The following is a 15,556-nucleotide window of genomic DNA, read 5'->3' on the forward strand; positions in this document are numbered from 1 at the left end:
TGCACCCCCTGACCTCTCTGACCTCTCTCCTCGTAACAGTGCCCGTTGCCTTCGTTCCTCCGGGTCTGGCCTCCTCCTTGTCCCCCGAGTCCTCCGCTCCACTCTCGGCGGCTGTGCCTTCAGCCACTACTTCCCGAGGCTCTGGAACTCCCTTCCTCACTCCCTTCGCCTCGCCCCCTCTCTTCCTATTTTCAGGTCTTCCTCCCCCTCCTCCTGGCTCAGCCGCAGGATCCGTTACTGTGAAGTGCTCTGAGATGTCATCTGGCGGGGAGGACGCTATATAAATCCAAGTTGTTGTTGTTGCTACGGTGCATGTGGCCAGAGCTGCAGTAATTGGGCCAGCTTTTTCTCCATTGATTGTCAGGTTCAAGCGCTCTGGGACGCTCCCCTGGGCGAGGGGTGCTATATAGATGAAAGCTGTTGTTGTTGTTCTGATCCGATCACAGATTGGGGTCCTGCTTTATTTAATTCTGACTGGTTTGAGCCATCAACAACAAGAGAAGTGCTTGGAATTCAAACTTTAGAACAGGTGCGTAACTGGCCGCAGAGTGTTACCTAAATTACTGACAGCAGCTTAGCGAGGGCTGAAGGACTGTCAGAGCAAGGCCAGACCTTGGCAGTGGAATTGGTATGCATATGGGTGAGAAAGGGAAAGGGTGGGTTGAGAGAAGGACAAGCAATATTGATAGGAGAATTGGGCTATCATTGAGTTGCAATTCACACAAGTGCCATCTGAGGGCGATGTGAAGACAGGAACCTTCAGTCCAATGAAAGATTCAGCTGCACATTTTAAAAATTATAGGTATTACAAAAAGTCGTGATAATTACCCTATTATCTAAAAAAAATCATAATTTCTTTAAGATTTATTATATATTGTGGTGGTATCACAACTTTTTGGTCACCCTGTACAATAGAAATCTTCCCAAGGCGGAATTAATCTTATACATTGATATAATACTGTAGTTAATATGTTCATCAAAACCTCTAAAATAGAGCACAATTTTAGATCTAAGAAAGACTAATCAGAATACATTCTTAATGAGGAAAGGTAGTTACATTTGCAGATGATGCCAAGTTGAGGGAACTGGAATCGGAGATGGTTACCTTAGCATAATTTAAAGTATTGTCCTGATTTTACCTTTTCTACCCAGGCACTTATTGGCACTGTTTCCAAAATCCATTTTTTAAACCAAGAACGAAAATCATCTCTTGCATTTTAAGTGGTGCTAATTGTCTGAATCTGAGCCCTGTGGGAAATCAACTGGAGTATTGGCTGCATGCTTAAAATTCTGGTTCTTTTATGAAATACAGTACATGGTATGTGGGAGTGATGATGACAATCCAAATAAGAGCAGATCATTGTGTGAGACGTTTTCATTGCTTCTGATTTCTTCGTAACTTTGTTGCAAGAAGTTTTGATAAAATTTCTTGAAAAAATGTATCTAGACATAAATGTTATCAAAGCAGCAGAGGAGCTTTGCAGCTGGCCAAGAAAAACAATGTCAATATAAAGGGCTTTTGTCATGAAATTCTGGCTTGCAAACCTGATGCTTTAAAATGTAAAGAAACTACTTGTACACACTCTCTCTCCCTGTGAAACTTACACTGTTGAAAGACTTCAAATATAGTACAAATGCAGTTTTTTCCATCTTGCATAGATCATCACTGCAAAGAATCACATAGGAGTCTATCATTTGACAATGAACAGCGACAATGATTTGCATTTATATAGCGTCCTTCACATAAGATAATGTCTCAATGTGCTTCACAGTGGCAGGCGGGGTGGATCCTGAGCAAGGGAGAAGGGAGATAATCATAGGTGCGGTCGAAGGGGCAGCTTTTCAGTTGAGAATTAAAGAAGGACATTACAAAAAATAGGGATTATTACTTGTTCTTGAATTTCTTATTTTTTAAACAACAAAATGATTTTATGATTGTATTTTTAAACCCAGCAGACATTTCAGGTTCCACGATCAGCCACAACCAAGTTTATCTGCAGAATTGTTGGCCAGGATGCCAGGAGAAATATCCTTCTCTTTCTGAAGAGTGTCATTGGATCTTTCATGTCCACCTGAAAGCAGGCAAAAGGGACCTTGGTATAACTTCTCACTGAAAGGATAGCACCAATGACAATAAACCCAGAATTTCTGACCAAGAAGTGAGAGTACTGCCAACTGAGCCAAGCTGAAATTAAGACACCCAGCAGTCTTGAAGATTTTTATGTTGCCAGCAGTCAGTGCACTATATAATTGCAATTTGGACTGTGCACTTTGTTTGATTAGATTTTTAAAGTGAATTATGGAAACACTTGCATAGTCAAAGATTTTGGTTGCTGTTGGCCTGAAGTGAGATCATTTGTTATTTTATAACTTGTACACATATATCTTGTACAGTTAACTTGTATTGCTTATTCTAATCTGCATGTTGTGGTGTTGCTATTGATCTGGTTCTTGGCTACAGCATGGAAGAAACGAGCATTTCAGATGAGTCCAATTCAGCGTTGCTGCTACCATAACAGCTGCTCTGTGGTAGCATCTTGTTATATGGGCTGCATCTGATGCTGCATGCAGGAACTTGTAAATGCTGGTATCCGACTTTCATGATAGCACGTCTTCCTTTGTATTTAAAGGAGATTTTTTTACAGAATTCAGAAGGAAAAGATCCAGCGCTTAACATTTTTGCCTTTGGCTATTCTTCCCTTGCTTTCACAGCCAAATTTGTGTATGCTGGTTGTATGTAGGTATGGCAGAAATCCGAGTACATTGATATTCAAATGTAGAAACATTGGCATTTATTCAGTGGCAGAACAATGCCATAAGACGGCCTGTTTTATAGTCCAGTGCACAAAATCGTTAAGTTAATGCTGATGGCAAATATAGAATTCAGCCCTGTGATTCACCAAACCGCATCAAACATGAACAATTCAGCTTTATCTCATCTTTATGTCACAGTCTCCTGAGGGACAATTTAAGCGGTGAATAATTAATTTTCTGACTTTGAACTTGCATTAGAATGAGCACAGAATTACTTTGTGCTGAACACATACAATTTCTGACTCACAGCAATTTCAAGCTGAGAAGATTAAGTACGATTCATGGATTTATTTGCAACTAAACATCGAGGAAATTAATTTGAAACTTTCCGTGGCAAAATCAAATAGAATTGCAGGAAATATGTAGCATCCTTTGGAAAGCAAGCATTCTGTCAAGTTATGCCAACGATCAGATGTAGCAATCTTCATGAACAACAACACAATGCATTTATATATCGCTTTTCACACCAGGATGACGTCCCAAGACACTGGACAGTCAAGAATTTGCACCCAAGTTGGGGTTTGGAATCAAGGGGGACATGACCCGTGTCATGGCCCGTTTTGCCTTCCCCCACCTCCACAACATTGCCCACCTCCGCCACTAAAACTAGATTATATTTCTGTATTATATTTTGTGTTTATTCTGACATTCAAATCGCTCCACTCTCTCGTACCTTTGTAATCTCCAGTTACTCCATAAATGTTGGCCTGATGCAGAACCCTCACCAACCATCCTTTCATTGGCAGTTGAGCTTTCAGCCATTATCTCTCACTGTCTGGAATATCTTGCTAAACCCTTCCACTCTCTCTATTTCAAAATCTACCTCTTTGACTGTGCTCTTGTTCCCCTTCTCCTATCTGCCAATTCCCCTATTGCTTATTGATCCATGTTGTTTTTGTAAAGAGCTTCAAAGCATTATCCTGTATGAAAGGTGCTATATCAATGCTAGCTGTTGTTTTACCAACGATTATTTGTAATTATCTTAAGTGTTTTGTCTTATTTTGCTTGCTTTGGTGATTTTGTATTATGAACTGTTTCGCTTTTTACATATAATGTATAAGCAATTATCGGAAAATCCAGAAAAGGTGTGCACATGTTTTAAACATATTTAGATATGTATTTACATATACGTTTTTTTTTACTTTACATCTCTGATATACAAAACAATAACCCCAAACAATTTGAGTGCGAGCAATGATGCGGTGTACTGTCCTTGACCTCTAAGGAACAGTTTTTGAATTATTTGTAAATTCATTTGTGGTAAAGGTTATTCAGGGTCACAAGTCAATTGAGTTCCTGAAGGTCAGTCCATAAAATAATCATCTGGATTAACTTAAAAAGAAGGACATGGAGGCAAAGGAAAGGGTATCCTGGAGGTTGCTGAGAAAGTATCGACGTACATTTGCTGCTGTTTCTCAGAACCTCTTTGTTTGTGTGTTGATGTGTTCGGCCTGAGAATGGGCATTTGTGCATACCTACTTAATCTTCAGTCACATAATTACTGGAGAAAATGACCCACTCAGAATGATAGTGCAGCAGAACTTCACTGAAGGGGAATCTTACAGACAATATCTGAGGCACAAAAGCAACAAAGGGAAGAGCTGAGAGATGTGCAAGGAGATCCTTCTTTATTTAGGATTATTCTGCACTTCAGTAGAGGACACTTCTCATTTATTGTCGTGGTACTGCAGACGTGACTGGGGATATGAATTGAAAGACACTAGAGCAGAGTATGATGTGACCAGGGATTGTTACATATATATATTATCTGGCATAGCAACATGTTCCAGCCTGAAGCATCTTTAACAAGCACTCGTCTCAGAAACTTATCTCTTGTGGTTGCTGGAAGCATGTCATCACTTGTAGCCCAAGGTTTCCCATTGGTTAAGTACATTTTAAAACCGGTGGAGTAAATGATCACTTACTATATTTGAACATCTGCATACAAGGAAGGGCAATCAATGCAAGTGAAAAAAATGAATCGAGAGTTCCACGGACAGGCAAAGAATTATGTGAAGCTATGTACACAGCGTTTAGGTGTAGTGCTGCTTGTGTTCCTGGCATAAGTTTTGTGTTCTGGTTAAGCATTTGGCAGCTTTCCTGGTGCTGCTGCTGCAGTCATAATCTTCGAGAAGATTGGCAGACCAGCAATGCCAGTGTGTTGCAGATGAACTCTTGCATGACTATGGCAATATCAATTAAATCCGATGATATTAGAATAGAATCGGACAAGTTTTGGTACAGTAGGAGGCTAATGTGTCAACTGTGTCTGCACTGTGCTGTCTCCCCTGCTGGAGCTGTCTGTTCTAATCCCATTTCAATGCTCTTTCCACTTCCCCTTTCGATCTTTGTTTTTCAAGTGTTTATCTCAATCCTTTAAAAATGACATAATTAACAAAACTTCGCTGGCCGCAAGGTTTTGCATGGATAATGAACTGTAAGGTGGATAGAGACATTCAAAACATGCAATATTCTTTCACTGGCTGGATATTGGGTGTCTTTAACACCGAAGGCATAAATGGTAATTAGCAGTAAATCACAGGAATCAAAATGGAATTAAGCTCATATTAGTACAATTGAGAAGACAAACAACTCCAGGAATTTTAATTATAATCTGCCATTAGAAAAGGTTACAGCAGCTAAAATGTCAAAAGGTTCCTTTTGCATAGAATCATGTATTTGTGTTACTGCTCTAAGAGCCACGTCCATCTCAGAACACAAAGGTTTGCACAAAAATCAAATTTTGCACACAGTTAGGTTTTCATTGCAATCGCCACCCCACCTCCCCACCCCCACTCCCCCCACACACACCCCTTCAATTCTGACAGCCGTAACTGGAACATAATAAAGCGTGCAGTTACTGGAGCACTTTCCAAAGTGCAAGGTTCCACATCGAAAGCAATTTAAAAGGATTGAAGCAAAGAGACAAATAGATGATGTCATTGTCAATGTTAGTCAGAGAAAACAGGAAATCCGAATTAAAGAAAACAATCTCGGTGCAACAACACATAAAGGTCTGACTGAGGGGGACAGGGTTAAGCATTTCACTTGTCAATTTATTCTTCTTGCTGCCTCGTCTGTCTGTAGGTTGGTATGTGCAACTCCTGCTCAGCTGCTCATGCTTGATGAAGCACAATAAAGAAAATCCAATTTAATATGTAATATAACACTCTTGATCTTCTGTCTCAAAGTGTCACTGTGGAGCAAATTACATTGTTTCCGATGCTTAAGAGACTGGAAATGAACTGGAGAGTATGGCTATTTTGTGCTTATAGGGTCTTTTTCATTTGAATAACCCACTATTGGTTTGCCATCAGTTAGTAAAAATGTTCAGGGACCAGTTCATGCTGTCTTTCAACATCTGTTCCATTCCATCATTTCCCGGATCAGAGATGTTTTGTAAAATCTGACTGCAATGATTCCAAAGGGTCTGTGATAATTTCCCCAAGTGCTTCCAGTACCTTTCTACCTCTTCAACAAAACGGAACTGTAACTTGTTCTTTTTATTCCGCATCATTCTTCCTATGTTTGTAAACCTGAAACGGAAGCCTCGAAGCCTACGCATTTATGTTACCCCTAATGGGTTCTTCTAGCAGTGAGGATGATTGGAAAGTCATGATTGTTGAAAGCTACATCATTAGTCTTCTGGGATAGATGATTAGTGTAAGGAAGACCTAATTCATCTTGTCTTGACCATTTCTTTTACCTCCAGTTGGGTAATCATTTGTAAAATCCTGTTTGGTCTGAAGCCTGCTAACTGATTTTTAAAGAACGACAATACATTGTGAGGAATGGTAAACAAGATGCTTCTGGGTTTAGGATAAGTCAATGAATCACATTACAGAATTGAACTATCTTGTTTGCATTGGCCCTGAAATAACAGATTTATATCAATCCCACTGTCATTGAAACCCGTTTGAGCACAAATATCACACACAACCTTTAAATGTTCATGCTTTGAGTTTTGAAAGAGACAAAGAGATAAGATAATGAGAACAGTGTTAAGAAATAAATTGTACATGCAATAGGTCTGGAGTAACTGCACTGATGAATAGCATATACTAATTTAATCCACAGTGTTCTTTAAAACTGCAAATTAATCTGCGTAGATCATCATCAACATTCTCAACACATCAGCGAATAGCTGATGCGATGAAAAAAGTAAAGCGCCAATGAAGGGCAGAAAAATGAGCGTAGAAATGTAAGCTAATGAATTTAATCATTATATTTTTACTTCTTATTTTTTCTTCGCCAATTTTCTCCTACAAATTTTCTCCCTTTTGACCCCTCCGTAAATTGCTTGCTCTCTCTTTTTTTCATTGTCTGGCTTTAGGTTAGATTTGTTTAAGAAAATGATATAAATTCAGAATTGAAGGGTTGATGAAATAGAAACCTCATGAGGATTATACTTTTTGACATGTTCTCTTGGCCCTCATTAGAGAGAGTACATTTTGTAGCAATAGTTCAAGGATATAAAATATCTTCATTGGGGAAAGAGAAAAAAAGGGAATATTAAGATGTCTAAAAATAATTCAGCATTACCATAAGAACTACAACTCTCAGCTCCCATTGTGCTATTTTTACTCCATGTCACTCCTCTTATGAAAGTGATTGGGAAAGTAAGTCAACTATGGGGGAGCCAGGAAGGAAGAAAGCTAAGTGGGCACAAGTAGATTGGCATTAAGTGAATTAGAATCTGGGGATGAAATGGGACAACCAGTTTGGGAGGGATGGTGAATAGCAATGAACAAGATTTATGTCTGGTTAGCCAGACAAGCAGAAGCCCATCACCATGCTTAAAATTTTTGAAATCAGATTGAGAGTTTCACATTTGCCTTCCGCCCACACAAGGAAATTTCTCCCCTGCCTGGAATGGAAGGTGCAAAAATGGAACAGGATGAAAGTCATAAAATAAATGGAGTACATCCAAAGAAATAACAACCCCGGCAATAACCGATGAAGAGGAAAAATGTGCAGGAAGCATAGAGCAATCTAATCTGCTTGGTAACAAATTAATTTATTTTGTCAGGGTGTCAGCCTGATGCAACGGTTGCACTCTTGCCTCTGAGTCAAAAGCTTGTGGGCTCAAGTCACACATCAGAACTTGGAATCACATGGTCAAGCTAACACTCCAGTGCAGTGCTGGGGGTGGTTCATTGTCTGAGGTGCCATCCTTCGGTTGAGACGTTAAACCAAGGTCTCGTCTGCCTGTTCAGGTGGCCGTTGAATGGCACAATTCGAAAAGAGAAGGGAGTTTTTCCCGGTGTCCTGGCCAACAAATCCCCAAAAGAAAATTGGTCATTCACTCCAGGGCTGTGTGCAAATTGGCAGGCGTGTTTGCCCATAGTCAATCCACTTTCTTCTGTAAAGTGCTTTGAGACGTATCAACGACGTGGCAAGGCACTGTATCAAATGGAAGGATTATTTATTATTTTTATTGATCAATTCCAGAAGAGCAATGATATGAGGATCTATAACGAAATTCATGATTCAAAGTTGCAGATACATTTTTCTCTTTTGTTCTGCTGAGCTTCAAATATTCTGGTTTACACACTCTTCGACATTATTGTATTCTCACTATTTGAATAACTGCTCACAAGGTCTGCTTCTTTAATTCATTCTTTTTCAGAAGCTCAGACTCGTTCTGTTACACAGTCTTCCCTTCCCCCCCAAAAGGCATTTAAATTCCAAGCTGTTCTTTACCTGACCAAAGGACCGCTTGGCGTAGTTCATCTCTCCTCCTCTTTTCAATCTTACGGGTGTCTTGACCTAAGTAGGTCTTAACCTTTCATCTTGGTTTCTGAATAAATATGCATACGTAATAAGATCAAACAGTGAAATACGTTGGCTCTTGCCGTGGTCAATTTATTGAAAATCACACACGTACGTTAAACCTTGTATAGGATGTTGAGAGGAATACATATTTATATAGCAAGATCAGTCATCTAGATGTCACAATGCTGAAAGTAAGTGTATTTGAATATGAAAGAGAACTCAATCCAGTTATGCATGGGGTAGACTTGATGGGGTAGACCAATATGAGAGATTTTTATATCTGACAACCCATAGCCCTCACATTCAAAACATGAAATAATAGCTCCCCGAGGTAGGGAATCAGCAGATAGAGAATATTTCATCTGAAGACATAAAGAAATTATCTTCGCCATAGCTGACAAGACTCCTTAGTGGTGTAGAGAATAGGATCTTAAGTTCAATTTTTGGAAATGATTTTAATCATTAGAAAGAGATGAAAACAAGTTCCCCTGAAGGTTTTTATTATTTAAATTTTATTATTTAAATTATTTAAATTTTCACTAATCTCAATGTTTGGTACTGTTTTCCTTTACCAAGGGAAGACATTTGCAGTAAGTACATCTCATATACTGCAAATTACCCCTCATATATATGTGCAATTTCCATTTCCAGGTTAGTCTCTGCTTTTGGTCTAGAATTACAGCTGGTCTATAATTGATCATTGCTGCTATTTCTTACAACATATTTGGGGAAAGAAAGTGCTTTAGTGAAATTAATAAGTGAGTTACTAGAGTGTTATATTGTCTAACATAGTATTGAACTAAGCTGATAGTCCATTTTGGTCAGTCTATTTCACTGTTACACCAGTGATTCTTTGCATGAGGGAATAGCTAATGGCAATTAGTGAAGAGCTAAAATGAAGGATGGATATCCTCTTTTTGGCATTCTGTGTAATAAGACGGAAGGCCTAAATTGTTTTTTCAATACATAGAATGCTTTCTTCTGCAATACCATTATTAAAGGATATCAGGAAGCTAACTGACATCCCAAGCTTAATTAAATGTCTGCATGGCAACCAGAGAGATGTTGAAATGAATTTCTTCCAGAATCCCGCAGTCAGTACACTCAGGTTTCAAGTGAGGTCAGCAATTCTATTGGTTTTGTTTCATTGATTAACGTGATTGATTTTCTCTGCGTTTGCTATCAGCTTTGGTATGTTTGAAAATTTTAATTTATTAAAAATCAGATGACAGAGCACTCTCTGATTACATAAGTGCTACGAATAATCTGAATGTTTTATTAATCATTTTTTGTTTCTGACACCCATGGTCTCATATAATTAACTTCACTATTCGTTATTCAGTAAGACATAGTTGACAGCCTTCTCCCAGTGTTCAAAACAAACAAGCTCAGCCCAATAGCCATTCTTTATGTGTGAGCTTAGGCAGCAAATGTTGGCAAAATATTGTTGGCAAGCTTTCAGACAAATCAGTGCATAACACCCAAGGCTAATTCTGCCCTCATCCAATACCTTGCATCTATGTACGTTCCAACAGGGGTCATCAGATACAAATCAGCTGTAGAAATCTACTCAATCAGGGACACGAAGGCTGCTGCTGCTGTCTGCCCTACGAGATTATTCCAATCATTACAGACAATTATTTTCGCTGGCGTAAATAGTTAACAAGGGAACTGATGATCAGGGTTGTCCCTGGAAGAATTGAGTATGTTTGAAGAAACAATCACACAGAGGTCATTGGAATGTGAAAGGCCCTTTCCACCAATTGGTAATTGGACAATATTTAAAATTAGCGAAAAAAAATTGAAGAGGTAGAGTATAAAACAATACAAAAAAAAGTCGGGAATTGCGAATAAAGTAGATAGTTCCAGAGGATAAAATGGAACTAGTCAGGCTGGATGCAATTCTATGATCGTGACTAGAGTCTTTGACTTTATGATGACCACTCTTCAGCATGTCAAAGAAGATATTGTCGTTCATTAACAGTTAAATTAAATGATCTCATTCAGTTCATTGTTTATAGCTTGTGACATATTCTCAGCCATTTTCTCATCACCGCAACTGCATCCATGTCTGGTCTGTGGGCTGGCAACAAGCCAGGGTGATATTGTCAGCATTGTGTGCTGATAAATTGACATCATAGTTTCTGGATTTTTCAAGAGACAGTGACGCACAGTTTCAGATTTCCACCCTCTTCTGATTGTAGAATCTGCTGTGGTTTGGAATTAACCATTGCCACTTCCACAAAAGCTGGCAGGCTGACACCGACTCTCATTTTGCTTAAATAGGCTTTAATTCCATAGCTTTACTTTTGATACTTTACTGAAAACATCCAGCACTTGAGTGCCAAAATGCAATATAACACTGACACTGTGTTTCTTTACTGCTGTAAGCAAGGCTGTTTCCAATACCAGATGATCTTAAATAGCTTGATCCTTGAACTGTTGGCACAGCAAAGCTTTCTGTTCACTCTTTTTCTTAATCACCTACAGTGCTTTCCTATGCTTATTGATTAAGAAGCACTTGAACTCATTGTACTGGCTTCTTAGTATGCTCATTTCATATCTCTGCTGAATAGTCCGAGGATAGTCCGACAAAAATTTGCCCTTCTTTTCAGAATGATTGGCATGGTAATACAGCTATCTATGTGTGGTCTTGGGAATATAATAGTGTAATCTGCCTGAAGGAAGCTATAAGCCTATTTTTGAATGCATGATGATGAAACAATATTGGAACAATGAGCAACTATAATTAGTTCACAATTTAGCTAAGAGACTAGCTAGAGTGCAAGGCTGGGTAAACCTGAATTATATTCTGTAGATTGAGAAGGTCAAGGGTGATCTGATTGCCTTTAAAATAATAAAAGGGAAATAACAAGGCAGATAGGGAATGACTCTTCTCTCCAGTGGAGGAATATAACCTTAAAATTAGGGCTGATTAAAAATGAATCCAGAAAACAATTCAGCATACAAAACAGTATGAGAACGTGGAATGCACCATCCCAATAGGCCACAGGTGCAGAATTAATTGAGGTGTTTGGAACAAAGAGGTTGGCACTCGGAAAGTAAAGATGTTAATGGATGCGAGAAAGGGCTTGAGTGGATAATATTATGGGATAAAATAAAGAGCTGCCAAGGATTCATAAAATGGTGAAAGCAGGATCAATGGGATGAGTCGCTTACTTCTCTGATATCTCAAATTATTCTTGTTCTTTGTTGTGTGATAAATATATATACACATATATGTCCTATTACAGTTAAGCCTACCTATCCTCACATAATGCCAAGGCATGCACTTTTCAGCATGAGTCACCCAGTAGTAATCAGGATAGACATCTTGATTGATTTTTTTCAATTTGGTTCCCCTCCATAGCCCTCCTCGAGATGCTGAGGCCAACTGAAACACTTCCCTAGTGCCCCAGCAAAGCTCAGGTAACATCTGGGCCTAACTGGATTGTATTACCCCCATCAAGTGAACCTACTGGCTGAGCTATTGAGAAAGCAAGTCTCCGCATTCTAAACTAAATTATCTTTGAGGTTTTGTTAGCATTTGTATATAGATCCCTGGAGATGATGGAGTGAAGATTGATAATGCGAAGAATGGAACGGTTTACCAATTTTCGTATATGAACGGTTTGAACAAATTGCTATGTTGAATATGCAACACACGGCACAACGTTAAACCCCACCCTTAAAAGAACACTCCGTCTTGTATGAGATGTCCATTCTTCACACTTCCAGCTTGGCCTCTGTGCCTTGCATTATTGAACAGCTGGAAGGAAAAGCATTACAAAAAAGAGTAAATTGTTTTTTTTGACTTTTTGTTGAACCTGAAGAATCTGAGATAAATTGTGTTACTTAACTTAGTATTCTTCAGCATTGATTTACAGCTGCAAATTTAACATTCTGTTGCCTCAAAGAGATTTCAACAAGGTCATTCACCACCACAGCAAAAGCTGGGGACTGGGAACATTCCTGCCAACCTGACAACCTTCTACAGTTCATATTGTATTTTTTTTATCTTCATGAATAAGTGTATTTATATTCATGATAATATTGTCACCAACTACATGCTAAAAGTGATGGAATACTGAAGTAGGTAGCGATAAAAAGAAAAATCTCTCATTGAGCGCTTTTCGTTGTTTAGTAAGATGCAGCAACACTGTTAATTGAATCTGCAGCATTCTCAATCCTTTGTCCATGGAAACTGTTCAGTACGTCTGAAGTACACAAGGATTCCCCATCCCAATTTGCTCTGCTGTGTGAATGCTTTTTTCCTAAGAACAACCACACCATCTCTCTCTCCCACCTCTCCTAAAATACATCACTGCGCAAAGAGGTTCAGTCTAGCCCGCACTGATTGCTAAAAATAGTGATTGTATCGGTATGCGTTAACAATGGATTTCCCATTAAAACACACAACCAAAGAATTAATGTTTTTTTTTAAATCAGTTTGTGCCAGCTCCCAATGTGGAATTTACATTGTCAGCAAGTCACTTATTTACAACGGAGGGTGGAACCAATTGAATGCAGTATGACACCGTCACTTCGTCTCACTGTTCAGGCTCCCGCACCTTATTCAGGCACAATGTGGACACTTATCTTCACCAATGTCACAATGTGCATAGTATTGATTGTCGGCTACCCAATTTCCATATCACAGCTGATGAATTTTATCACGCAACATTAATTATCACACAGCAATAATAGCCCCAACAATCATATCTACTGCAGTATCAGGGTACACTTATTGATTAAATTATGGTTCACAGTAGGTATATGAGAAATGAGGGTTATACTTTGAACGCTTCTCACACTAAAATTGCTTTTTGATAGATATACCATTGACAAAAATCCTGTACACAATGAATGTGTGACCATAAGGTGATTTAGTGGGTTAGACATCAATATGTTTGCCTCAAATAAGAGCGATCTAATGATTTGAAGCCCTCTACTACCTCAGGCCCCTTGCATCTCTGACTGTTTGTGGGACACTGCTGTCTGCAATTGACTGCCGCATTTTGCCCACAAAATATACATTCAATTCACTTCACAGTATATTCTGTGAAGTGCTTTGAAACGTCTTGACGTGATAAGGCGCTATATCAAATGCAAGGATTGTTAAGGATTATTATTATCTCATTGTCTTTCTTGTTCCTGTCTTGACATGTTCCTGCATGTATTTTACCAATTCTGCTGATTCCTGCAGATTGAAATAAAGATGATCTGAGGACCAATTCTCACAAATAAAGTGGAAAGTTAATTATGAGTTGAGACATATCAAGACTTAAAAGAGATTGTTTTTTCTTTATTGCAAGCCCAGGCTTGCGATAAAGAAAAAAAACAATCTCTTTAAGTCTTGCTACGTCTCAACTCATAATGAACTTTCCACTCAGATACAATATAAGTGTCAGAGCTATTGTGACAGAATTGGGCCATTAAGCATAGTGCAAAGTTATCTAAACTGTTGACTATTTGCAAAAACCTACTTAAATGGGAGAGGAGGAAATAAATTTACAGCACCTCCATTTGGGTACTATATCTACCTTCAGCTTACCTTCAGACTGGGAATTCACAAGGAAAAATTCTCATAATAATAACACTTGCATGTGACATGCCTTATCATGTTAAACCGTATCAAGCTTTTACACAATGAGCAACTTTAAAGTGTGTTAACTGTTGTGATATAGTCTAAAATGATTATTAAAGCTTAAGGTATGGTAAGCCGTGCCTAATCAGCAAACTAAGGAAGCATTTAAGCTCCTAAACTGAAATTTACCATATTCTTGCGAAATATTTGTCCCTTAAATGTGATTAGTGCTATTTTAGACAGAGAATGAACTCTCTTCCACTCAGATGTACAGAAATTTCTATTAACTTCAAAGGTCATGGAAATGATTAACTTCAATAGAAAATCGTAAGGAATTCTGACATTAGGCTGTGACTTGAAAGAATCAAACAATTCACATTTAGATTGGATTTACTTTAAAAGCTGACTATCAAGTAAGTCCACAGAATGAGCAGCTAGTATAAACGAGCAAACATAAATCGGAGAACAGTGAGTTTACCTGTTACTTTTATCACCCATAGTAACAATATGAAAAAAAAGAGCTAAAAAATATTTAGTGTTGTTATTGGAGTGTAATTTTTTTATAGCCATTTCTTTCAGTTGGAATTTGCGCTGCCCATTTATTTTACTGTCAGTGACTGCCTGGTCAGTGCGTTGTGTCTCACAGCTATGATTTGATTGGAATGAACAACATTACACCCAAGTAAGCCTAAGGGTTTTGATGTTGTTATTCATGACTACGTATTGCCTTGCTTTGGTTTCAGGCAACAGTTCAAATGATGTGGTAAGCCTGATTCCCTTACCCCCCTTAGGTATCTGAATGACAAAATATTTTAATTTACAGAATTAAATAAGCGACATGAGTCATTAACCCATTGTTACAAAATAATTTTGAAGTTGATAAATACAGCATTCTGAAGCATCAGGATCCCTTGACTCTAAATCTGAAAATCCTCAGATCCAGATCTACAATCCATTGTTACAAGTGTCATTTCACAATGTACTAATCCAGAACGCCATGAATGAAAAATTTTGGTCATTGATGGAGTGATTTAAGAGGGAGATGGGTAGAAAAAATACTAATGATGTGATAGGGGGTTGCGATTGGGGCAGGCTGTTATAACAATGTCATAGAATAGTCTGGGGAGAAAAGGGTTCAATGGGTTGAATGGCCTTCTTCCTAAATTCTCATGTTCTGATGATGCTTGGTTGGATGAATTTCATTAGATTTCATTCAAGTCTCTGGATGGAGTTATATATTGAAGCATTCTACTTGGGGAGTAGGAGAGGGAAAGATTAATTGCTCCACTTTAAACGTAACTCTTGGTGACAGGAACATATTCGGCAGCTGATTTAGAGGAATCAGGGCCCTAGCATTATCTCTCCTGCTTGTGACAACTG

This window comes from Callorhinchus milii, unplaced genomic scaffold, assembly GCF_018977255.1.
Source record: "Callorhinchus milii isolate IMCB2004 unplaced genomic scaffold, IMCB_Cmil_1.0 Scaffold12, whole genome shotgun sequence".
NCBI classification, from domain to species: domain Eukaryota; kingdom Metazoa; phylum Chordata; class Chondrichthyes; order Chimaeriformes; family Callorhinchidae; genus Callorhinchus; species Callorhinchus milii.